We start from the raw sequence: 25,596 nt of genomic DNA on the forward strand, positions 1-25,596 counted from the left end.
ATACTGAGCTCAGTCTCTGCATCATTGCCACTTAGATCTGCTCCTCATTTTGTTCACATCTCTGTCCTCCCCTGTACAGTTATTATTATTGTGAGTGCTCAGGAAGTCTCCAACCATCTAGCAGCTGTATAATTTGAGTATAAGTGTTATTGCATTTTCTTCTTGTACTGTATAGCATAAGTTGTTAATTTGTAGGCCTAGTGAGGTTTTTGTAATCCATGTGAGGTTCTTATTGTTAGCCATTGTTCATAATAGTTTGTATCTGTAATAATTTATCTTGCATTAACTGAGCATTACCCAGTGTATTTTCATTTTATCAGGGCTGACTTAGATAAATTTAATCATGCTAATTTCGTGTTAATAGAGGCTATTGCAGTTAACCATATATTTAACCTGATTTTTGCCATTACATTATCCTTATGAGTCCTGAATGTTTTGTTGTTACTTTAACTTGTAATTTTACCTAACTTTTGTTTTGAATCTGGAACTTTACGGGACAGTAGTGATTTTTAGTATTCTCACTTAAAGTGTACATTATCTTTCTCTGTTCCGTAACATAAATTTGGCGACCTCTTATCAGGATATTCAGGATATTATCATAAGGATATTGCTTGATATTTTGTGACTGTGATTTATTCATGATGTCTACTATTACTACACTTGATGAAGCCAAAGATTTTTTGTCAAATGTGCAAACAGTGTGTGATGTAGAAAACAGAACAAAGAATGAACTTAAGCTTGTTGCTCAACAATTGGGAATTGCAGTTCACTCTCATCATTCTCAAGATCAAATTGTTGGCATGATTAATAAGAGCTTGTTTAATGTAACTCCTCCAAATGAGCAAACGCAGATTGAAATAGCTAAGTTACAGCTAGCCCTGCAGGAGGCTCGTGTTAAGGAGGCTGAATTTCAAGCACGTGCTAAGGAGGCTGAGTCTCAGGCTAAGGAGGCGGAGTCTCAGGCTAAGGAGGCGGAGTGTCAGACACGTATTCAGGAGGCTGAATTTCAAGCAAATGCTAAGGAGGCTGAATCTCAGGCTCGGATTCAGGAGGCACAAATTGAACTAGCTAGGATTCAGGAAGACCATGAGTATCGCATGAAACAAGGTAGAACTGGATCATCTAGCTCTGATGATTCTGATGTGGCTAAAAATGTTAAACTTGTCCCTCCTTTTAATGAATCTGATTTAACAAAGTATTTTCAGTTGTTTGAGAGGGTAGCTACAGGTTTTAATTGGCCAAAAAAGTATTGGCCAGTACTCCTTCAAACTGTTCTCACCGGTAAAGCTCAAGTAACTTATGCATCTTTGCCTCAGGATCAATCTGATAATTATGATGTAGTTAAGAGCTTGATTCTTAAGGCCTATGAGCTTGTTCCTGAAGCCTATAGAGTAAAATTTAGGACAACTTATAAGCAAGATAAGCAATCCCATGTTGAGTATGCAAAAATCAAAGAAGATCTGTTAGAGCAGTGGTTAAATTCTAAGAATGTGGATTCTGATTTTGGTAAATTTAAGCAGATGATTTTGCTGGAGGACTTCAAGAGGTGTATTTATAAAGATGTAAGCCTATATCTTGATGAGAAAAGAATAGATAATTTGTCTGATGCTGCAGTTTTAGCTGATGAATATGTTCTCACTCACAAGAGATATTATAGAGGAAAAGGGAAAGCTGAGAGTAAGTACGTTGCCTCTACTCAGAGTACAGGTAACAGGAAAGAGAATAAAGATGATGTTTCTCAGGAAGTAAATACCAGCTTCACCTCTAGATTTCAGAAAAGTAAATGTACTTATTGTAGTAAGCTTGGTCATACTACAGAGAAATGTTTCGGGAGACAGCGTGATGTGAACAAAAAGGAGTCTTTAAATATTCAGTCAATTGGTCTAGTGTCCACCCTTGAGAGTTCCCAGAATTCCGAGTTAACTGAACCTGCTTTGAGGGGTAACTTAAATTCTCATGATGGATCTTCTCTTTTGAGCAGTAATGTGGGTGACACTCTCAAGAGTTCATGTGCTAATTTCCTGTCTGATGGTTTTGTCAGTCCTCTGGACAGTAATGACAGGAAATCAGTTCAAATATATCGTGATACAGGTGCTTGCCAATCCCTTATGCTCACCAGTGTTCTAGGCTCTAATGTTAATTCCTCTGATGAAACTGTAATCTTAGAAGGTGTAGGGAATAATTACTTCTCTGTCCCTCTGTGCAGAGTGAATTTAGAGTCTGGTTTTGCTAATGGTTCTGTTATGGTTGGGTTGGTTGAGACACTCCCAATGTCAGGTGTAACTTTCTTATTTGGAAATGATATTGGTGGAAGTCAAGTGTGTCCAGCTCCTCAGTTGTCTAGTGAGCCAGTGACTGCGATCCAGGATTGTGGTGTCCCTGATGTGTTCCCTGCATGTGCTGTCACTAGGGCTAAGTCTAAAGTTACTGGTGACTTAGAGGATAATGATGATGATGATGTTATCCTAGCTGACACTTTTCTTGCTAATTTGGACCACTCACCAGATGAGGCAGTACCCCGTAGTGTTGATAATTTGTCTCGTCAAGAGTTGGTTGAGTTGCAGGTAGCTGACCCTGAGTTGAAAGGTCTAGCTAACTCTGCTTGCAATGAGGAAGAGTCAGCTGGTGCTTCTACTTGTTATTATATAATGTCAGGAGTACTTCTGAGGAAGTGGAGACCCCCAACAGCATCAGCCGACTGTGAGTGGGAGGTTGTACATCAAGTTGTCATCCCTCGTGTTTGTAGGCAGGATATCATTAGAGTGGCTCATGATTCCAGTTTGGCAGGACACCTTGGAGTGAAGAAGACTGTGGCACGCATTTTGAAACACTTCTACTGGCCAGGTATCTTCAGGGATGTTTCCTGGTATTGTAAGTCTTGTCACACCTGTCAAGTTGTGGGGAAGTGTAATCAGACCGAAAAGGTTGCACCTCTAGTTCCCATTCCTCCCTTTGAGGCGCCTTTCACCCGTGTGTTGGTGGATATTGTGGGCCCTCTTCCTAAGACTTCTTCAGGATTTTCTTATGTGTTGACCCTGATTGATATGGCTACTCGTTGTCCTGAAGCCATTCCACTTAGAAATATCTCAGCAAAGAAGGTGGTTAAGGAAATGCTAGGGTTCTTCACAAAGTTTGGTCTGCCCAAGGAGGTACAGTCAGACCGGGGAAGTAATTTCATGTCATATGTTTTCAAGCAGTCTCTGAAAGAGTTGGGCATCTCCCAGATCACGTCTTCAGCTTACCATCCCCAGACCCAAGGAGCGTTGGAGAGATATCATCAAACACTCAAATCGATGCTCAAGAAATACTGTTTCAACATGCTAAAGTTATATCACAGGCGGGACGAAAATAATCCAGTCTGCACTGTAGCTGTTCCACCCGAGTCTGCAAGTGAAGCTCTCCCATGCAGTATGAGCCTGAGTGATAGTTTGGGGAAGAATCCTGATATCATGAATGATCTCCAGACTAAGCTTTCTCATCTACCTCCCGAGGAAAGGCAGGAGTTTTCGGCATTACTGCAAGAGTACCCGCAAGTGTTCCGTGCTACTCCAGGAAGAACCACTGTGTTGATGCATGATGTCGATGTTGGAGACGCAAAGCCAATTAAACTGCCTCCTTACCGTGTGAACCCAGTGAAAGTTCCTCTCATCCAGAAGGAGCTTGGCTACCTGTTGGACCACAAGATGATTGAGCCCTGTCAGAGCGAGTGGAGTTCTCCTGTCACTCTAGTCCCTAAGCCAGGTGGGTCACAGCGGCTTTGCATCGACTACAGACGTGTTAATCAGATAACCAAAACAGACACCCTCTCCCTCGCGTGGAAGATTGCATAGACAAGATCGGAAAGGCTAGGTACATAAGTAAGTTTGATTTGTTAAAGGGATACTGGCAAGTACCTATGACTGAACGTGCTAGAGAGATCTCATGTTTTGTAACACTAGGAAAGACTTTTGCATGTTCTGTAATGCCATATGGTATGAAGAATGCACCAGCCACATTTCAGAAGCTCATGAATGTTGTAACAGAGGGTTTGGCAGGGTGTGTTGTTTATATTGATGTGTTAATCTTCAGTGACAACTGGAAAGATCACCTATGCCATGTCAGTAAATTTCTTGAGCGTTTGGTTCAGGCTAATCTTGTAGCTAATTTATCAAAGTGTGTGTTTGGTCAAGCTAAAGTTCAGTACCTTGGGTATGTAATTGGTGATGGACATGTTGCACCACCAGGAGCTAAGGTTCCGGTTATAAGTGATCTTCCCAGACCTAAAAGTAGGAAAGAGCTACAAAGATTTTTGGGAATGGTAGGTTATTACAGGAGATTTGTTCTTAACTTTTCAATTCTTGTATCACCACTTACAGACCTACTGAAAAAGGGAGTTAAATTTGTCTGGACCGATAACTGTGAATCCTCTTTCAACAAACTTAAAGCTGTCCTATTAAGTCAGCCAGTGCTCGCTACTCCAAATTTTGCTAAGCCTTTTAAGATGGCTGTTGATGCAAGTGATACAGGAGCTGGGGCTGTTTTGCTGCAAGAGGATGATCAGGGTATTGAACATCCTGTATCTTATTACAGTAAGAAGTTCACTTCACCTCAAAAGAACTACTCAACTATTGAGAATTAGCTTTTGGCCTTGATTTTGGGTTTACAGCATTTTTCATTTTATTTGTGTTCTGGTTTTGACCCCATAGTCATTTATACCGATCATAACCCACTGATATTCCTTAGTAAGTTTAAATACAAAAATCAGAGATTGACAAGATGGAGTCTACTTCTTCAGGAGTATTCATTAGACATACATGTCAAGGGGAAAGAAAATGTTATTGCAGATTGCTTATCTAGACTTTAGACAGATTGTTTTAGAGTAATAAGAAATTTCCTTTGTAAATTTCTTTTTCTTTGTGGGGAGGTGTTACATAGCCTATGATTTCATCATCCTTTGTGTAATTTTAACGCACAGTATGCTGCATGTTTGATCACGAGCGTGTTCTGCCTCAGTCCCCCCCTTCTACCGTTATAGTAGAGTAAGTCGTCCTTTCTGTTGTTCAGAGCAGGATTGTCAGCTCTTTGTCCCCTATGGCTTCATTTGCGCGTCCTTCTTACAAGTTGTATCAAGCTCTGCCGCCCTCTATATAATGAGCTCAGTCTCTGCATCATTGCCACTTAGATTTGCTCCTCATTTTGTTCACATCTCTGTCCTCCCCTCTACAGTTATTATTATTGTGAGTGCTCAGGAAGTCTCCAACCATCTAGCAGCTGTGTAATTTGAGTATAAGTGTGATTCCATTTTGTTCTTGCACTGTATAGCATAAGTTGTTAATTTGTAGGCCTAGTGAGGTTTTTGTAATTCATGTGAGGTTCTTATTGTTAGCCATTGTTCATAATAGTTTGTATCTGTAATAATTTATCTTGCATTAACTGAGCATTACCCAGTGTATTTTCATTTTATCAGGGCTGACTTAGATAAATTTAATCATGCTAATTTCGTGTTAATAGAGGCTATTGCAGTTAACCATATATTTAACCTGTTTTTTGCCATTACATTATCCTTATGAGTCCTGAATGTTTTGTTGTTAGTTTGAGCATTAAACTTTAACTTGTAATTTTACCTAACTCTTGTTTTGAACCTGGAACTTTACGGGACAGTAGTGATTTTTAGTATTCTCACTTAAAGTGTACATTATCTTTCTCTGTTCCGTAACAATATATATATATATATATATATATATATATATATATATATATATATATATATATATATATATATATATATATATAAAGTGTACATTATCTTTCTCTGTTCCGTAACAATAATATATATATATATATATATATATATATATATATATATATATATATATATATATATATATCATCAGCCATTAAAAGTCCACTGCTGAACAAAAGCCTCCCCCAATCTTCTCCACGAATTCCTTGACTGGGCCAATCTTTTCCACGTTTTCCCTGCAAATTTCTCCATCTCATCTCTCCACCTCCTGTCTGGCCTTTTTCTGCTACGCTTACAATCTCCTGGTGTCCAGTCAGTCAGCCTCTATGTTCATCGGTTATCCATTGTTCTAGCTACATGATCTGGCCACCGCCATTTTTGCTCTTTTATAACTTGTATAATATCTTGGACTTTAGTCTGCTCTCTCAACCAACTTGATCTTTTCCTGTCTCTAAAAGATATTCCCAACATCCATCTTTCCATTGGACTCTTAGAACGGATTAATTCAATTTCCATTGATTTTGTCAGTTTCCAGGTCTCACAACCATACGTCATAACTGGAATTACACTTTTTTTAATATACTTTTCGTTTCATACACACTGGCAAACTACTTTTCATAATGTCTCTACGTATGTTTACCGAAAGCTTTTCATCCAATTGTAATACGTCTTTTTATTTCACTATCATGATATTTCGTTAATTTTAGTATTTACCCCAAATAATTGTACTCCTCGACCTCTTCAACAATTTCTTCACTTATTCTGACGACGCTCTTTGGTGTTTGTGGATTAAATATTAGTTTTACTCCGTTCATCTTTAGCTCTACTTTTAGACTTTCTTTGTTCAGGTCATTTAACATTTCTTGCAATCTCTTTGGAAAAACAAAGGAATCAATATAGATGGAGAAAAGGTAAACTATTTAAGATTTGCAGATAACATTGTCCTAATCTCAGAACCAGCATATATATATATATATATATATATATATATATATATATATATATATATATATATATATATATATATATATATGTGTGTGTGTGTGTGTGTGTGTGTGTTTATGCAGAGAAAGAGAGAGAAAGAATAACACTTCTGGTAATATCTATGGTATATCGTGACATAAATTTTATTATATAATATATATATATATATATATATATATATATATATATATATATATATATATATATATATATATATATATATATATATATTGTTACGGAACAGAGAAAGATAATGTGCACTTTAAGTGAGAATACGAAGAGTCACTACTGTCCCGTAAAGTTCCAGGTTCAAAACAAAAGAGTTAGGTAAAATTACAAGTTAAAGTTTAATGCTCAAACTAACAACAAAACATTCAGGACTCATAAGGATAATGTAATGGCAAATAAACAGGTTAAATATATGGTTAACTGCAATAGCCTCTATTAACACGAAATTAGCAAGAGTAAATTTATCTAAGTCAGCCCTGATGAAATGAGATACCAGATAATACTCAGTGAATGCCAGATAAATTATTACAGATACAAACTATTATCAAAAATGACTGACAAAGAACCTTACATAAATTACAAAAGCTTCACTAGGCCCACAAATTAAACTTATGCTATACAGTACAAGAAAAAATGCAACAACAGTTATACTTAAATTACACACAGCTGCTAGATGGTTGGAGACTTCTTGAGCACTCACAATAATAATATCTGTACAGGGGAGGACAGAGATGTGAACAAAATGAGGAGCAGATCTAAGTGGCAATGATGCAGAGACTGAGCTCATTATATAGGGGCCGGCAGAGCCTGATACAACTTGTAAGAGGACGCGCAAATGAAAGCCATGGGGACAAAGAGCTGATAATCCCGCTCTAAGCAACAGAGAGAACGACTTACTCTACTTTAACGGTAGAAGGGGGGGACTGAGGCAGAACACGCTCGTGATCAAACATGCAGCATACTGTGCGTTAAAATTACACAGAGGATGATGAAATCATAGGCTATGTAACACCTCCCCACAAAGAAAAAAGAAATTTACAAAGGAAATTTCTTATTACTCTAAAACAATCTGTACATGGCATTACAGACCATCCAAAGGTCTTTCCTAATTTTACAAAACATGAAATCTCCCTAGCACGTTCAGTCATAGGTACTTGCCAGTATCCCTTTAACAAATCAAACTTACTTATGTACCTAGCCTTTCCGATCTTGTCTATGCAATCTTCCACACGAGGGAGAGGGTAAGTGTCTGTTTTAGTTATCTGATTAACACGTCTGTAGTCAATGCAAAGCCGCTGTGACCCACCTGGCTTAGGGACTAGAGTGACAGGAGAACTCCACTCGCTCTGACAGGGCTCAGTCATCTTGTGGTCCAACAGGTAGCCAAGCTCCTTCTGGATGAGAGGAACTTTCACTGGGTTCACACGGTAAGGAGGCAATTTAATTGGCTTTGCGTCTCCAACATCGACATCATGCATCAACACAGTGGTTCTTCCTGGAGTGGCACGGAACACTTGCGGGTACTCCTGCAGTAATGCCGAAAACTCCTGCCTTTCCTTAGGAGGTAGATGAGAAAGCTTAGTCTGGAGATCATTCATGATATCAGGATTCTTCCCCAAACTATCACTCAGGCTCATACTGCATGGGAGAGCTTCACTTGCAGACTCGGGTGGAACAGCTACAGTGCAGACTGGATTATTTTCGTCCCGCCTGTGATATAACTTTAGCATGTTGATGTGACATAGTTGCTTGCTCTTTCTACGATCTGGTGTGGCGATGACATAGCTGACATCACTGAGTTTCTTCTCCACGAAATAAGGACCACTAAACTTGGCTTGAAGAGGTTGCCCATGAACTGGTAGCAGAATCAAAACCTGATCTCCTGGCTGAAAGTGGCGTAACCTGGACTTCTTATCATACCAAGTCTTCATCTTCTCCTGAGCAGCTCCTAAATTCTCTCTCGCCAGCTGTAAAGCAGTGGACAGCCGTTCTTTGAACTTCATCACATACTCCAGCAGGTTGACGTCATCTTCCTCCGACAGCCAGCATTCCTTGAGTAGCTTAAGGGGTCCTCTTACATCATGGCCAAACAGTAGTTCAAAAGGTGAGAAGCCCAGTGATTCATTTGGAGATTCTCTTGCAGCAAACACAACGAATGGAAGACCTTTATCCCAGTCTTTCTGATGTTCCAAACAGTATTTCTTGAGCATCGATTTGAGTGTTTGATGATATCTCTCCAACGCTCCTTGGGTCTGGGGATGGTAAGCTGAAGACGTGATCTGGGAGATGCCCAACTCTTTCAGAGACTGCTTGAAAACATTTGACATGAAATTACTTCCTCGGTCTGACTGTACCTCCTTGGGCAGACCAAACTTTGTGAAGAACCCTAGCATTTCCTTAACCACGTTCTTTGCTGAGATGTTTCTAAGTGGAATGGCTTCAGGATAACGAGTAGCCATATCAATCATGGTCAACACATAAGAAAATCCTGAAGAAGTCTTAGGAAGAGGGCCCACAATATCCACCAACACACGGGTGAAAGGCGCCTCAAAAGGAGGAATGGGAACTAGAGGTGCAACCTTTTCGGTCTGATTACACTTTCCCACAACTTAACAGGTGTGACAAGACTTACAATACCAGGAAACATCCCTGAAGATACCTGGCCAGTAGAAGTGTTTCAAAATGCGTGCCACAGTCTTCCTCACTCCAAGGTGTCCTGCCAAACTGGAATCATGAGCCACTCTAATGATATCCTGCCTACAAACACGAGGGATGACAACTTGATGTACAACCTCCCATTCACAGTCGGCTGATGCTGTTGGGGGTCTCCACTTCCTCATAAGTACTCCTGACTTTACATAATAACAAGTAGAAGCACCAGCTGACTCTTCCTCACTGCAAGCAGAGTTAGCTAGACCTTTCAACTCAGGGTCAGCAACCTGCAACTCAACCAACTCTTGACGAGACAAATTATCAACACTACGGGGTACTGCCTCATCTGGTGAGTGGTCCAAATTAGCAAGAAAAGTGTCAGCTAGGATAACATCATCATCATCATTATCCTCTAAATCACCAGTAACTTTAGACTTAGCCCTAGTGACAGCACATGCAGGGAACACATCAGGGACATCACAATCCTGGGACGCAGCCACTGGCTCACTAGACAACCGAGGAGCTGGACACACTTGACTTCCACCAATATCATTTCCAAGTAAGAAAGTTACACCTGACATTGGGAGTGTCTCAACCAACCCAACCATAACGGAACCATTAACAAAACCAGACTCTAAATTCACTCTGCACAGAGGAACAGAGAAGTAGTTATTCCCTACACCTTGTAAGATTACAGTTTCATCAGAGGAATTAACATTAGAGCCTAGAACACTGGTCAGCATAAGGGATTGGCAAGCACCTGTATCACAATATATTTGAACTGATTTCCTGTCATTACTGTCCAGAGGACTGACAAAACCATCAGACAGGAAATTAGCACATGAACTCTTGAGAGTGTCACCCACATTACTGCTCAAAAGAGGAGCTCCATCATGAGAATTTAAGTTACCCCTCAAAGCAGGTTCAGTTAACTCAGTTAAAGAATTCTGGGAACTCTCAAGAGTGGACACTAGACCAATTGACTGAATATTTAAAGACTCCTTTTTGTTCACATCACGCTGTCTCCTGAAACATCTTTCCGTAGTATGACCAAGCTTACTACAATAAGTACATTTACTTTTCTGAAATCTAGAGGTGAAGCTGGTATTTACTTCCTGAGAAACATCATCTTTATTCTCTTTCCTGTTACCTGTACTCTGAGTAGAGGCAACGTACTTACTCTCAGCTTTCCCTTTTTCTCTAGAATATCTCTTGTGAGTGAGAACATACTCATCAGCTAAAACTGCAGCATCAGACAAATTATCTATTCTTTTCTCATCAAGATATAGGCTTACATCTTTACTAATACACCTTTTGAAGTCCTCCAGCAAAATCATCTGCTTAAATTTACCAAAATCAGAATCCACATTCTTAGAATTTAACCACTGCTCTAACAAATCTTCTTTGATTTTTGCATACTCAACATGGGATTGCTTATCTTGCTTGTAAGTTGTCCTAAATTTTACTCTATAGGCTTCAGGAACAAGCTCATAGGCCTTAAGAATCAAGCTCTTAACTACATCATAATTATCAGACTGATCCTGAGGCAAAGATGCATAAGTTACTTGAGCTTTACCGGTGAGAACAGTTTGAAGGAGTACTGGCCAATACTCCTTAGGCCAATTAAAACCTGTAGCTACCCTCTCAAACAACTGAAAATACTTTGTTAAATCAGATTCATTAAAAGGAGGGACAAGTTTAACATTTTTAGCCACATCAAAATCATCAGAGCAAGATGATCCAGTTCCACCTTGTTTCATGCGATACTCATGGTCTGCCTGAATCCTAGCAATTTCAACTTGTGCCTGAGCCTGTACCTGTGCCTCTTGAATACGAGCATTTGCCTCCTTAACATCAGCCTCCTTAGCACGTGCTTGAAATTCAGCTTCCTTCACACGAGCCTCCTGCAGGGCTAGCTGTAACTTAGCTAATTCAATCTGCGTTTGCTCACTTGGAGGAGTTACATTAAACAAGCTTTTATTAATCATGCCAACAATTTGATCTTTAGAATGATGAGAGTGAACTGCAATTCCCAATTGTTGAGCAACAAGCTTAAGTTCATTCTTTGTTCTGTTTTCTATATCACACTGTTTGCACATTTGACAAAAAATCCCTGGCTTCATCAAGTGTAGAAATGGTAGCCATCATGAATATATCACAGTCACAAAATATCAAACAATATCCTTATGATAATATCCTGAATATCCTGATATGAGGTCGCCAAATTTATGTTACGGAACGGAGAAAGATAATGTGCACTTTAAGTGAGAATACGAAGAGTCACTACTGTCCCGTAAAGTTCCAGGTTCAAAACAAAAGAGTTAGGTAAAATTACAAGTTAAAGTTTAATGCTCAAACTAACAACAAAACATTCAGGACTCATAAGGATAATGTAATGGCAAATAAACAGGTTAAATATATGGTTAACTGCAATAGCCTCTATTAACACGAAATTAGCAAGAGTAAATTTATCTAAGTCAGCCCTGATGAAATGAGATACCAGATAATACTCAGTGAATGCCAGATAAATTATTACAGATACAAACTATTATCAAAAATGACTGACAAAGAACCTTACATAAATTACAAAAGCTTCACTAGGCCCACAAATTAAACTTATGCTATACAGTACAAGAAAAAATGCAACAACAGTTATACTTAAATTACACACAGCTGCTAGATGGTTGGAGACTTCTTGAGCACTCACAATAATAATATCTGTACAGGGGAGGACAGAGATGTGAACAAAATGAGGAGCAGATCTAAGTGGCAATGATGCAGAGACTGAGCTCATTATATAGGGGCCGGCAGAGCCTGATACAACTTGTAAGAGGACGCGCAAATGAAAGCCATGGGGACAAAGAGCTGATAATCCCGCTCTAAGCAACAGAGAGAACGACTTACTCTACTATAACGGTAGAAGGGGGGAACTGAGGCAGAACACGCTCGTGATCAAACATGCAGCATACTGTGCGTTAAAATTACACAGAGGATGATGAAATCATAGGCTATGTAACAATATATATATATATATATATATATATATATATATATATATATATATATATATATATATATATCCCATTAGAGTCCAGTGTCCAGAGTACTGGACAGAACAGGGATTTTTCAAATCTTAATAAAATAGGGAACCCCCGGGTAGGGACCTATGACCTTCACGACTATGAGCAGATAGGCGGAGTGCGGTACGCTTAGTACCCTCCCAGTGCAATGCCTCGCCCAGCAACTCTGGAATCTATCTATCTATCTATCTATTGCCAGACGCTTCAATCCCGTTCGGGGTGGCCACAAACAAATCGCCTCCACGTCGCCCTGTCCCCCGCCATTTCACTGTCCCGCTCCCAACTCACCCCCCCATCTCTTATATACCTCTCCACCCCATCTCTCCATCTCATCCTCGGCCTCCCCCTCCCTCTTCCCCCCTCCACCTCACTCACATACACTCTCTTCGTCAGTCTTACACCCTCCATCCTCTCTACATGGCCAAACCACCTCAGTGTATTCCTCCTAACGCTTCCTATCACATCCACATCCATACCACAACGCTCCTTTATACCCTCATTTGTCAGCCTGTCTCTCCATGTGACTCCACTGGCTCCTCTTAAATAATTCATTTCCACTGCTCTTACTCTTGACTCTTGTCCTTACAGCAACGTCCAAGCTTCACTTCCATACGTTAGAGTTGGCATCACAATACTGTCATGTAGTAACTTTTTCACTTCCATGCTCACTTCCCTGCTTCTTATCACTGCTTTCAAGGAACCAGCAACCTTTCTTCCCTGCTGTACCCTTTCAAGCACTTCACCTTCCAAACCTCCATTCATACTCATCACACTACCCAAGTACTTAAACGTACTCACATTTTCCAATTCCTCACCATCCAACCTCGCTGTACATTCACTGACTTCACCTCTCTCAAAGACCATCACTTTACTCTTTCTACATTGACCTTTAGATTCCATTTCTTACACACTATACCAAACTCATCCACCAAGCCTTGCAGCTCTCCTTCGTCTTCACTCAACAACACAGTATCATCTGCAAACAACAGTACCGGGTACAGGGAGTTTCCAAACACTACCCTCTCTCACCAGGGCCACTCCAACATCCACTACCCTACCTTGTACCTCTTTTATTACCTCATCCATGTACAGGTTGAACAACCATGGAGACATGCCACATTCCTGTTTCAACCCAACCTTTAAAGAGAAAAATTCACTCAGTTCACCATCCACACGCACTGCAGCCTTAGTACCATCATACATTTCACAGCATTCAGCAACTTCCCAATTATATATATTCTTAATACTTTCCACAAACCTTGTCTATCAGCCCTGTCATATGCTTTCTCCAAATCCATGAAAGCAGCATACAACTCCTTTCCTTTCTCTAGAAACTTTTCCACTAAAGATCTAAGAAAGAATATCTGATCTACACAACGTCTTCCCTTCCTAAAGTCTCCCTGTCCTTCTCCAACTAATTCCTCTGTTCTTTCTCTAACTCTGTCAATAAGTATCCTACCATACACATTTCCTATTATACTAAGAAGACAAATGCCCTTATGATTACCACACATTTCTTTTCCCCCTCTTCCGTTGTACAAGGGAATAATTATACCTGACTTCCAATCCTCCGGGACTCTACCTATATATATCCAGTGGGATATACAGTGTGTATATATATATATATATATATATATATATATATATATATATATATATATATATATATATATATATATATATATATATACTTGCTCACTGCTCGCCTTCGGCTGCATCGGCCCTACTGTATGTCTAAAGGACAGAAATGAGTCATAACTCGGGAACCTTTGGCCCGATTGTTCTGGAAATTGTGTTAATCTTCAAGTTATAGCATTTTAGCCATGCTCTACCGAGAATTGGGGTACGTTGCGCCGGTTTTGCTGTGTTGCGGTAGCAAACAAACCAACAAACATACAGAAATCGGATAATATATATATATATATATATATATATATATATATATATATATATATATATATATATATATATATATATATATATATATATATATATATCAATCAATCATTTCCTGTGGCACCCCACGGGATGCATAGGGCCTCAATGAACTCTCTCCACCAATATTTGTCTCTTGCCATCTCCTTCAGGTCCCACCAACACTCCTCTCCTGCTTCTTTTTTCATTTTCCTCAGCCAGGTTTCCCTCGGCCTACCTCTACCTCTTCTTCCTCTAGCAATCCACTCTGGCACATCCTGTATTAAACAACCTTCTTTTCTGTATATGTGTCCCAGCCACTTCCAGCGAGACAGTCTCACATATTCATTAACTGGTTCCACTCTCGTAATATCCCTTACTCTTTCATTTGTAACTCTGTCTTGCCACTTTACCCCAAGAATCCTTCTCAGTATTTTATTCTCAAATCCTAATACTTTCTGATCTGTTGCAATTGTACTGTACCATGACTCATGCCCGTAAATTAAAATTGGTTTAACCATGGACTTGTAAATTTTCACTTTAGTATGTACCGAAAGCATATTATTATTCCAAACAGATTTCAACATTCCAACAGCTCGCCAAGCCTGTCTAATCCTCTCCTCAATTTCATTGTTTAATGATCCATTAGATGATACAATCGTTCCCAGATATTTAAAGTTTTCTACATTCTTCACCACATTATTCCCAATTACACAATCGATTTGGTTCTCCACGTTCATATTAATAATTTCAGTCTTTCCACAATTTATTACTAATCCCACTTTTTCTCCTTCCTCCACCAGACAATCGAGCACCCTCTGCATCTCGTAAATACTTCCGCAAATCAGTACAATATCATCAGCATAGTCCAAATCCATCAGCTTCTTATTTTCTGTCCAGTTAATTCCTGAGCCTGTTCTCCTTACAATCTTTTTCATAACATAATCCATAACCAAAACAAACAACAATGGCGAAAGAACTCCTCCTTGAATCACTCCTGACCTAACTTGAAATGGATCACTCAAAGAACCACCCACCATTACCTTACAAAAAGTACCTTCATGCAGGCTTCTAATAATATTTACAAACTTTTCTGGTATACCATAGAATCTCATAATTTTCAACATAGCTCCACGTGAAACACTATCAAACGCCTTTTCAAAATCCACAAAACACATACTAAGTGGCATTTTCATCTCATTAGCTTGTTGCATTAGATGCCTTACAATAAAAATCTGATCATTACAACCTCGACCCTTTCTAAATCCCGCTTGTTCTTCTCTTAAAATTTTATCAATTACTGGCTCTATTCTGTTCAACAAGATTTTGGAAAAGACTTTTGCAACTACAGGTGTCAAAGTTATCCCCCTCCAATTGCCGCACACATTTAAATCTCCCTTTTTTGGTATTTTTATAATCACTCCATTTTTCCACTCTTCTGGAATTCCACCATTATCCCAAGCCACATTAAAAAGTTTCAAAAGCGCATTCATCAACTCGTCATTTTCCACCTTAAGCATTTCAGGGAATATTCCATCCTCACCTGGAGCCTTAAAATTCTTTAACTCCTTTATAGATTTTGCTACCTCTTCCAAAGTTATATCCCCTGTTTCTATCTGCAAATCTCTCTCGGCTGGCAAAATGTACTCTTCAGCTGGGATTGGTCTATTTAGAACAGATTCAAAGTGCTCTTTCCATCTTCCTTTTATATCCAAATCTTTAGTCATCAAATTACCATTTCTATCTCGTACAGGTATTACCTTCCTTCTCCTTTCAGTCCCAGTTAACTCCTTTATGGCTTGATACGCTACTCTTGTGCTCTGACCGTCATTTTTACTTAATTTAATTTCTGTCTCTGTCGCCTTTTCATCATATAGTCTCCTCTTATCAAGTCTAACGGGTCTTTTTACTTCAGAATGTAAACTCCAGTACTTTGCTCAAAGTACTTCAACTACCTGGCCATCAACATATTGTTCTTCACTTCTTAACTTAGCCTCTTTCCTTTTCTGAATTACATTCCATGTTTCATCTGACATCCACTTTTTCCTTCTCGCTTTTCCCTTTTTGTTAATAGTAACCTTTGCACTCTCATGCAAAACCTCTTTTACCTCTCTCCACATTTGATTAATATCATTGTCTTCAGATTCCATCAAAGTCTGCAGGACTAAAAACCTGTTTCTACATTCGCACCGAAACTTTTCCCTCGTGCTCTCATCACTTCTCAGCTCATCAAAATCATAATTATTACCTCCTGTACAATTACCATTAACGTTTCTCTTAAGTTTTATTTTAATCTTTGACACAACAAGTTGATGATCACTACCTATATATATATATATATATATATATATATATATATATCGGAACGATACAGCCGATGTATCTCTTCCAAGTGGCTTAGGCTGTCTGGTAGAGATTGTACTGTATGTAGGGTGAGAAGTGCTTGTAAGTGTAACTGTAGTGTTGGTGTGGCTTTGGATGTGAGTGTAGTCTGTGAACCAAGTGTAATCGGCCCACGCAAGCCTACTGGGTGCAAGCATACTTTATAGTATGCGACACTGGTTCAACCACAGCACCCCTTATTTCCGTCAATGCAGTATGTGGCCGGGTGAACACTCCCAAAGTTTATTGCCCTGGCGGGGCGTGAACTCTCGTTCACCCGTGTACGAAACGCACACTCTCTACCACTAACCACAGAGGCTCCATATCATTCATTGCCAGACGCCATGTATCCCAAACGGGGTGGTCAAGGGCTTTGAGTTAATTGTTTTACAGGGAGGGACACTAATCTTCCACCAGCCCCACTTGACACGTAAGGAGAACGTTATGCCAACAGCATTTGGTGTTCCCAGGCGGTCACCCATCCAAGTACTAACCAGACCCAACGTTGCTTAACTTCGCTGATCGGACGGGAAGCGGTATACTCAACGTGATATATATATATATATATATATATATATATATATATATATATATATATATATATATATCCTAACTTCCAGTATCATGACAGCTCTCCCTTTACCACACCGCGTTGATGATTAAGAGACAGGAAAAGGTCAATTTGGGAGAGAGAGCAGACTAAAGTCAAAGACATTATAGAAATTATAAAAGAGCAGAAATGGAGATGGGAATGCCATTTAGCAAGAATAAGGCATAACCCAGAGATTGTAAGCATAGCAAAAAAAAAAAAGTCCAGGCCGGAGTTGGAGAGATGATATAGAGAAATTTGCAGGCAAACGTGTGCCGAGATTAGCTCAGTCAAGGAATTCGTGTAAATGATTATGAGAGGTCTTTGTTCAGCAGTGACTTGCAATGGCTGCTGCTGCTGCTGATGATGATGATGATGATATAGTCTATTAATTGTTTATAAACTTATGGTGTTAGTAAAACAAGTTAGAGTATTGGTCCTTAGTGAGAGGAGAAGACTTGCAACCGTATGTGTTGCTGTTTGCTGATGATACTGTATTAAGTGATGAATAAAAGCTGCAATGTTTGATCAGTGAGTCTGGAATTGTGTACAAGAAACGAGATCTGAAGGTAAGTATAGCTAAAAGCAATAATATGACCTTTTATGGGAAATGATGTCACGGAGTTCACAGTGAGGCTGGATGAACTGGAACTGGGAAAATGCGTGGATTTTCAGATGTTTCGGTAATGCGATTTATTAAGGACTTTAGAAGATAAGTGCATGAAAAGGTATAGCAGGGAAGGAGCGTTGCTTCTTCGTTGATTACAATGATATGGAAGAGGAAAATGAGCAGGGAAGTTAAAGGGTCATTGCATGACACTATCGTGATTCCCATTCTTACATATAGAAGCTAAGCTTGGACCCTATCAAAGGCACACAAGTCAAGAGTGAGGGCGTAGAGATACAGACCAGCAAAGGAGGAAGTGAAGAAGCATTGTAGTGTTAATGTGGACATACCACTAAGCAATCGAATAAGTATTTTTAGATGACCCTGCCATGTACAAATTTGGGAGAATTAGAGACTGGACTAGGAGAATGTACTGAATGAGATGGAGGGAGAGAGAGGGGATTGGGGAGACCTAACGTGAGATGCAGAGGTAAATGAGAGAGAGGGTTTGAGCCGGAAAGAAAGAAGATTGATGGCAGGAGACAGATTGATATGGAGGCGATTTATTTGTGGCCACCTCTTACGACAGTTTTCCAAGGCGTGGTGCATCTTTAGTGGACAGCGTTCTATTGGCGAGGGGTTAGGGAAACAGCCTCACGGTAAAAAATAAATAAATAAATAAATAAAAACTAAAACGTTCGTATTATTGGTGAGAACGATCTGAGAGCAGGATTTACACATATCCCATATATCATAATTCATATTCTTATGCCTATTTTTACAGTATTACCAAGCTTTTTAGCTTTTTGCATTTTGTAAATAAATCGATGAAGATGGTGTCAAAAGACGAACCTGACGGTAACGATTCTGCAGAGCATTCGAACATGTATGAATCTAAGCATATAAGTATCGAATCTTTTTATTCAACTGTGTCAAGTTCGGCATATTAGGTGGCATATTATTATTTGTATCGCTAATTTTCCAATTGTTTTTCAGATAGTTTATTTAAAAAGTGTACCTGCTCTTACACTGGTTCTTTTAGAATATTTAAAAGATTTCAAACAAAACATCCAGCATAAAAAAGTGAGTAATTAAATATATATATATATATATATATATATATATATATATATATATATATATATATATATATATATATATATATATATATATATATATATATAAAAAACTTCGTTTATGAAGTCAGTTCTTTAATATGCATTATCCATTAACTACTACCATGATCACGCCTAAAATTAAGATATATAAAGCCAGTACAGTAACACCTTATTAATGAAAATACTGAAATTAACTCCTACAGCTCTAATAATGACCATGGACCTCATAAAACGGGTGTTTGGGTTGGGTCCAACGATGGCAATAGACGCTCTGCATTTCCCATCAGTGCTTGCATTCCTAGCCATTTTCTCTATGGTGCCCAGTGTATGACATAGTCATACAGGAGTCCGGTGAGCTACACTGCCAGTTTTTCACGGGACTGAGGAGAGTAAGGAGCAAAGTTCTCTGAATCCATATAGTCTAATTTGCTTGCCACAGTGGGTGGCTGCCTGGCTCCGGCCACCTCCACCTCTGCCTTGTCTCCCATTCGTGCAGGGAAGACTGTGTGACACTGAGATTGGGGGAGTTTTAGACTTGGTAGTATCATCAGAACATTTACATTTTTGGACAGTCAAAGATATTCTGATTTTATTTCTAAATCTAACCACACGCAACTAAGTTAACCTAATTAAACTAGTCTAACAGATCAAACCTAACTACTTTATCAAAAAACCTAATCAAACTTAACTAAACTAACATAAATAGCCTAAGTGAAGCGTGTGACAGTCAGAAACTGCAATAATATCGTATCATCATCACTGAGTGGAGAGACGAGATCTGATAGCAAATGTTACTGCACAGAGTGTAAAGTGACGTGTGCTGGTCACCCTTTATGGCACCCCAGCCTACTTCTCATTGCTTTCGCGGCACCTACGTATCATCATCCACTCACAACCATCCACATCACTCCGGCCTGGTATTTTACGGGTGTGTGGTGAAGTGTAAAAGACATAGTCTAAATCTGTACATGAAAATGTGGTATGGAGAAATCAGGAAAATTTCACTGAAAAGAATGTTTATGAGGGTAAGAACTGATAGTCATTTAATGAAGTAAGTCTGTAGAAAAAAATCGATATGAAGTATAGAAGATAATGAAAACTATGAATGTTATAATAACCAACAATTTATATATTTGTGATTAGAGATTAGCCAAATAAGTGCTTTAGAAAATAAAGAAAGCTTCTGTGAACAGATTAGGCAAAGTGTTTCCAAAAGTAAGGGCTGACTTTAATTAAGCGAAGCAAGAGTGAGTGTAGAAAGTAAATATACTTAAGCTATAGAATATAAGGAAGACTTAAAACAATTTTTACAATGACCAACAATTGATATATACCTTTTATCACTCGTATTTGACAGATTTAGTATTCGATGTAGACTATCTACACAACCGTAAAACAATGGTCAAATCTTTCAACACTCAGCCGTTATAAACAACCATTCGATCACTTAACATCGACAAATAAGGTAACGCAAAACAATCTGCTCAGTTGTCTGACAAATCTCGATATTGGGTAAACAATTACAAACATACAAACTATCTTTAAAACGATTAAACATGCTTCAAAAGTCAAAACAATTGGTTTTACAGACGGAGCCAGTGAAAATTTTGAAACATTTACTTATAATACATAAACAATGATATATAATCAAACAATCGCACATCACCATACATGTGGCAGTTTCAGTCACTTAGTTTACGAGGGGGCTGGCGAAATCTCTGCAACCAGTACCTGACCTTGAAGCAAGTTGTTCAGACTAGCTGACAGAATGCCTCGCCACCTAAACAACAGTGTATCGCCTGACGATCGTCAGCGTATAATTAACAAATATTGTGCAAATGAGGACTTCCTGGCAACAGCACATGATCTAGGCATAAAGCGGTCCACGGCCTACACAATCGTTCGTCACTATCAAAGAACAGGATCTAGTGAAACACGCCATGGAGGAGGACGCAGTGCATCGTTAGACAATGAGTCAATTGACTTCCTAATATCGATGATTGAGGCTGAGCCAACAATAACCATCAACAAACTGAATGTGACTCTCCGTGAAATATTTCCACAAACGCAACGTGTGTCTGATGTCACTGTCACAAGGTCAACTTATAACTCTGAAAGTTTGTCGCAACATTCCACAAAACAGAAACACGCCAGAAGTGAAAGAAGCAAGGTCAATGCTTGCCTACTACATGTACGAAAGTGGGCTACAAAAACACCGGATATATCTGGATGAGATGGGTATAATCTCTACACCAAACGTACATATGGACGGGCACCACGCAGTGAGTGAGTGAAGAGGACTGTAGGAGGGCAACGTGGATGTAACGTCACCCTTATGGCTACTATCTCAGATTAAGTTGGATTAGTTTATCACGAGATTCATACAAGCAGTGTAAACAAAGGGACTTTCAAAGACTACTTTACATCACTAGATGCAGTTATTGGAGAAGAGGACTGTGTCATCCTCATGGACAACGCACCATGCCATACTGGAATATCCGAGCTGTTCCAGAGACGGTGATACAATATTTGCTCCCCTCATTCTCCATTTCTTAATCCTATTGAGAACTGTTTTTCGCCAGTTAAGGCAAGATTGAAGCACACCCTGAATGACATCATGGAAAGATGTGACGTAGCAGTGGCACAGAGAAAGGGATTATCACTACGAGCGTACAGGGAACGTCTGCTCATCCAATGTATGGAAACCTCACTAGAGGTTGTGACATCTCAACTGGCATCATCTGACTATAGGCACAAGTAACTTATTCTTAAGGAAGTGCCTGAGTAAAGATGATATTTGGGACTAGTGTATGTATACAGTAACTTAAAATGTGACAATGTTGCCAGTGTACAGTATATTATAATACTTGAGTACTCATTAATTTACATATTATCTATCTATCTATCTATCTATTGCCAGACGCCTCAATCCCGTTTGGGGTGGCCACAAACAAATCGCCTCCAAGTCGCCCTGTCCCCCGCCATTTCACTCCCCTGCTCCCAGCTCACACCCCCCTCTCTCATATATCTCTCCACCCCATCCCTCCATCTCATCCTCGGCCTCCCCCTCCCTCTTTCCTCCTCCACCTCACTTACATATTATACTGCGTGAAAATATGTTTACAGTATATATTTATTATAAACATTTCGATCATTTACATTAATACTTTATGACAGTATGTATTTAACTATTTCACATATATTTATTGCAGAAGTACTATATGTAGCTTTCAAAAGTATACATACTAAAACACATTTTGATGATTTACATTAGTTTTCATGTCTCTACATTAGTTTTCATGTCTCTTTATTGTTTCAATAAACAGAAGGATTGACAAACTGCACTGTAAAATTGTCCTTCATTCCTTGGTTTGTTGTGATATTGTGATGATTCTTGTACTGACACAGTTAAAGGCATATTGTTGTTCAGTTTTGTAGATTGTTCAACTCCATAAGGTGATGAATTTGATGACGTGTATCACTGTCGCAGTGGGATAAGGATTGTCCCAAAATTATAGTCAAATAATTAAAATCAAATGATAAAAGGTATATTTCACATACCGTATATTTACTGCATAAGTGCTATATGTAGCTTTCAAAAGTATACATGATAAAACACATTTTGATCATTTACATTAGTTTTCATGTCTCTTTATTGTTTGAATAAACAGAAGAATTGACAAACTGCACTGTAAAATTGTCCTTCATTCCTTGGATTGTTGTGATATTGTGATGATTCTTGTACTGACGTAGTCAAAGGCATATTGTTGTTCAGTTTTGTAGATTGTTCAACTCCATAAGGTGATCTGTTTGATGAAGTGTATAACTGTCGCAGTGGGATGAGGACTTTCCCATAATTATAGTCTATCTATCTATCTATAGCCCGACTCCCTAATCCCGCAAAGGGTGGCCGCAGACAAAACGCCTCCAAGTCGCTCTGACACCCCCCCTCCCCCAACTCACCCCCCATCCCTCATATACCTCTCAACTCCATCCCTCCACCTCATCTTCGGTCTACCCCTCCCTCTCCCTCCCTCCACCTCACCTACATACACCCTCTTCGTCAGTCTTTCATTCTCCATTCTCTCCACGTGTCTAAACCACCTCAGTGTATTTCTCCTAATCTTCTCAACCACATCCACATCCACCCCACAACGTTCCTTCAATTCTTTATTCGTCAACCTGTTCCTCTATGTCACTCCACATGCTCCTCTCAAGTAACTCATTTCTACTGCTCTCACTCTTGACTTGTTCCCCTCTTGCATGGTCTACGCCTCGCTTCCATAAGTCAGGGTAGGGATCACAATACTATCATGCAGTGACTTCTTAACTTCCATACTCACCTCCCTATTTCTCATCACTGTTTTCAGTGAACCAACAACCTTCCTTCCCTGCTGTACCCTTTCACGCACTTCATCCCCCAAAGTTCCATCCTTACTCATCACACTACCCAAGTACTTGAATGCACTCACATTCTCCATATCCTCACCATCCTACCTCACTGTATATTCTGTGACTTCATTCCTCTCAAACACCATAACTTTACTTTTGTTTACATTAACTTTCAGCTTCCTCCTCCTACACACTGTCCCAAATTCATTCACTAAACCTTGCAACGCCCATTCATCTTCACTCAACAATACTGTGTCATCAGCAAACAGCAACACCAGAATCTTCCAAATCTCACCCTCATCCATTAGAGCCACCCCCACATCGACTGCTCTACCTTGCACCTGCTTTACAACCCCATCCATATATATATTAAACAGCCATGGAGACATCACACAACCCTGTTTCAGTCCCACACTGAGATCAAAGAACTCACTCAGCTCACCATCCACTCGCACCGTAGCCCTAGCTCCTTCGTACATACTCTTCACAGCATTCAACAATTTCCACTCCACCCCATATATTCTTATTACCTTCCACATACCTTGCCTCTCTATTGTCATAAGCTTTCTCCAAGTCCATGAAGGCAGCATACACTTTCTTTCCCTTCTCTAGATACTTCGCCACTAAACATCTTAGAACAAATATGTGATCTACACACCCTTTTCCCTTCCTAAATCCCCCTTATTCTTCTCCAACTAGCTCCTCTGTCATATGCCTAACCCTATCAATGAGTATTCTACCATGTATTTTACCAGTCACACTTAGAAGGCAAATACCCCTATGGTTACCACATACTTCTCCCTCCCCGTTTCCTTTGTATAAAAGAACAATTATACCTGATTTCCAGTCCTCTGGAACCCTTCCCTCTTCCCAAGCCAATCTACACAACTTGAATATCCACTCCACAACAATCTCACCCCCACACCTCAGCATTTCACCACACACTCCGTCAACTCCTGGGGCCTTTCCCATCTTGATCTTCATTGCCTCCACTACTTCCGCCCTACTGATTTCTTCCTCCCTCCTCTCATCTCTTGTTCTCCTAGCCATTCCCCAACCACTTATACTCGCATTGCTCTCACTCTCTACATTCAACAAATCCTCAAAGTGCTCCTTCCATCTCCTCAATTTCTCTCTCTTCTCCATCAACAATCTATTATTCCTATCTTTCACTCCCCTACTATATCCCCTTTCACACTGCCTTACTTTCTTTACCTCCTTCCAAAACAATTTCTTACTCTCCCTCTATTTCACACTCAGATTCCTCCCAAACTCATCATCCACTTTCTTCTTACTCTCCTTCACCAGTCTCTTCACCTCCCTTCTTCTGCTCACATATACCTCTCTCTTCTCTCTCTCATCTTCTCCCCTACCTCTACTCGCTAACCATTCACTATATGCCTTTTTCTTTTGTTCCACAGCTCGTTTCACCTCATCATTCCACCATGCTGTCCCTTGCACACCCTTGCATCTCCTCCTCACTCCACAAACCACCTCACATGCTGCGCCTATCTCCTCTGTGAATATCTTACATAGGTCTTCCACCCCTTCCATCTGCTCTAGCTCATACCTTCCCAATCTTTCTTCCACTATACTCTTATACTCTGCCATTTTCTCATTATTTTGCAAATTCTCCACTCTTCTCACAGGAGCTGTTTCCTCCTGTCTTCCCCTTTGTCTCCTTAACCATTTTCTTTGCAGCTTTATCTTGGCCATCACTAAGTGATGGTCCGAGACTCCATTCCCCCACCCTCTCCACACTCTTGCATCCAACACTTGTCTTCTCATTCGCTCATCCACACACATGTAGTCTATCATTGCCTTTCGTTCAACAAGTTCACCATCCATCCTCCTCATTACTTTCCATGTATACCGGTGGATCATCTTATGCCGAAAGTAGGTGTTGGCTATTGCCAACCCCTTACAAGCACAGATGTACACCAAAGCACTACCATTCCCATCTACTTCAGCTGGCACACCCCACTGACCAACCACTCTATCCACTCGTACATTCCCAACTTTGCCATTCATGTCTCCAATAAAAAGCACTCTCTCGCTCCTCTCAAACTTGTCCATTCATGCTTCTACTCTCGCCCAAAACTCATCTTTCACTCACGCCACTCGGTCCTCTGTCGGAGCATACACAC

At 39.7% G+C, this 25,596-nt stretch overlaps 1 protein-coding gene and 1 pseudogene across 1 annotated transcript in view; both read right to left on the reverse strand.

Moving 5' to 3' along the window:
- Positions 1-25,596, reverse strand: part of LOC145408996 (putative neural-cadherin 2) — a 364,003-nt gene that overhangs the window by 4,146 nt on the left and 334,261 nt on the right. The window lies entirely within an intron of this gene.
- On the reverse strand, positions 17,189-17,307 carry LOC145409162 (5S ribosomal RNA; annotated as a pseudogene).

The sequence above is a fragment of the Coenobita brevimanus genome, chromosome 79, assembly GCF_032717465.1.
Source record: "Coenobita brevimanus isolate Jiangsu-jjx chromosome 79, ASM3271746v2, whole genome shotgun sequence".
Taxonomy (NCBI): domain Eukaryota; kingdom Metazoa; phylum Arthropoda; class Malacostraca; order Decapoda; family Coenobitidae; genus Coenobita; species Coenobita brevimanus.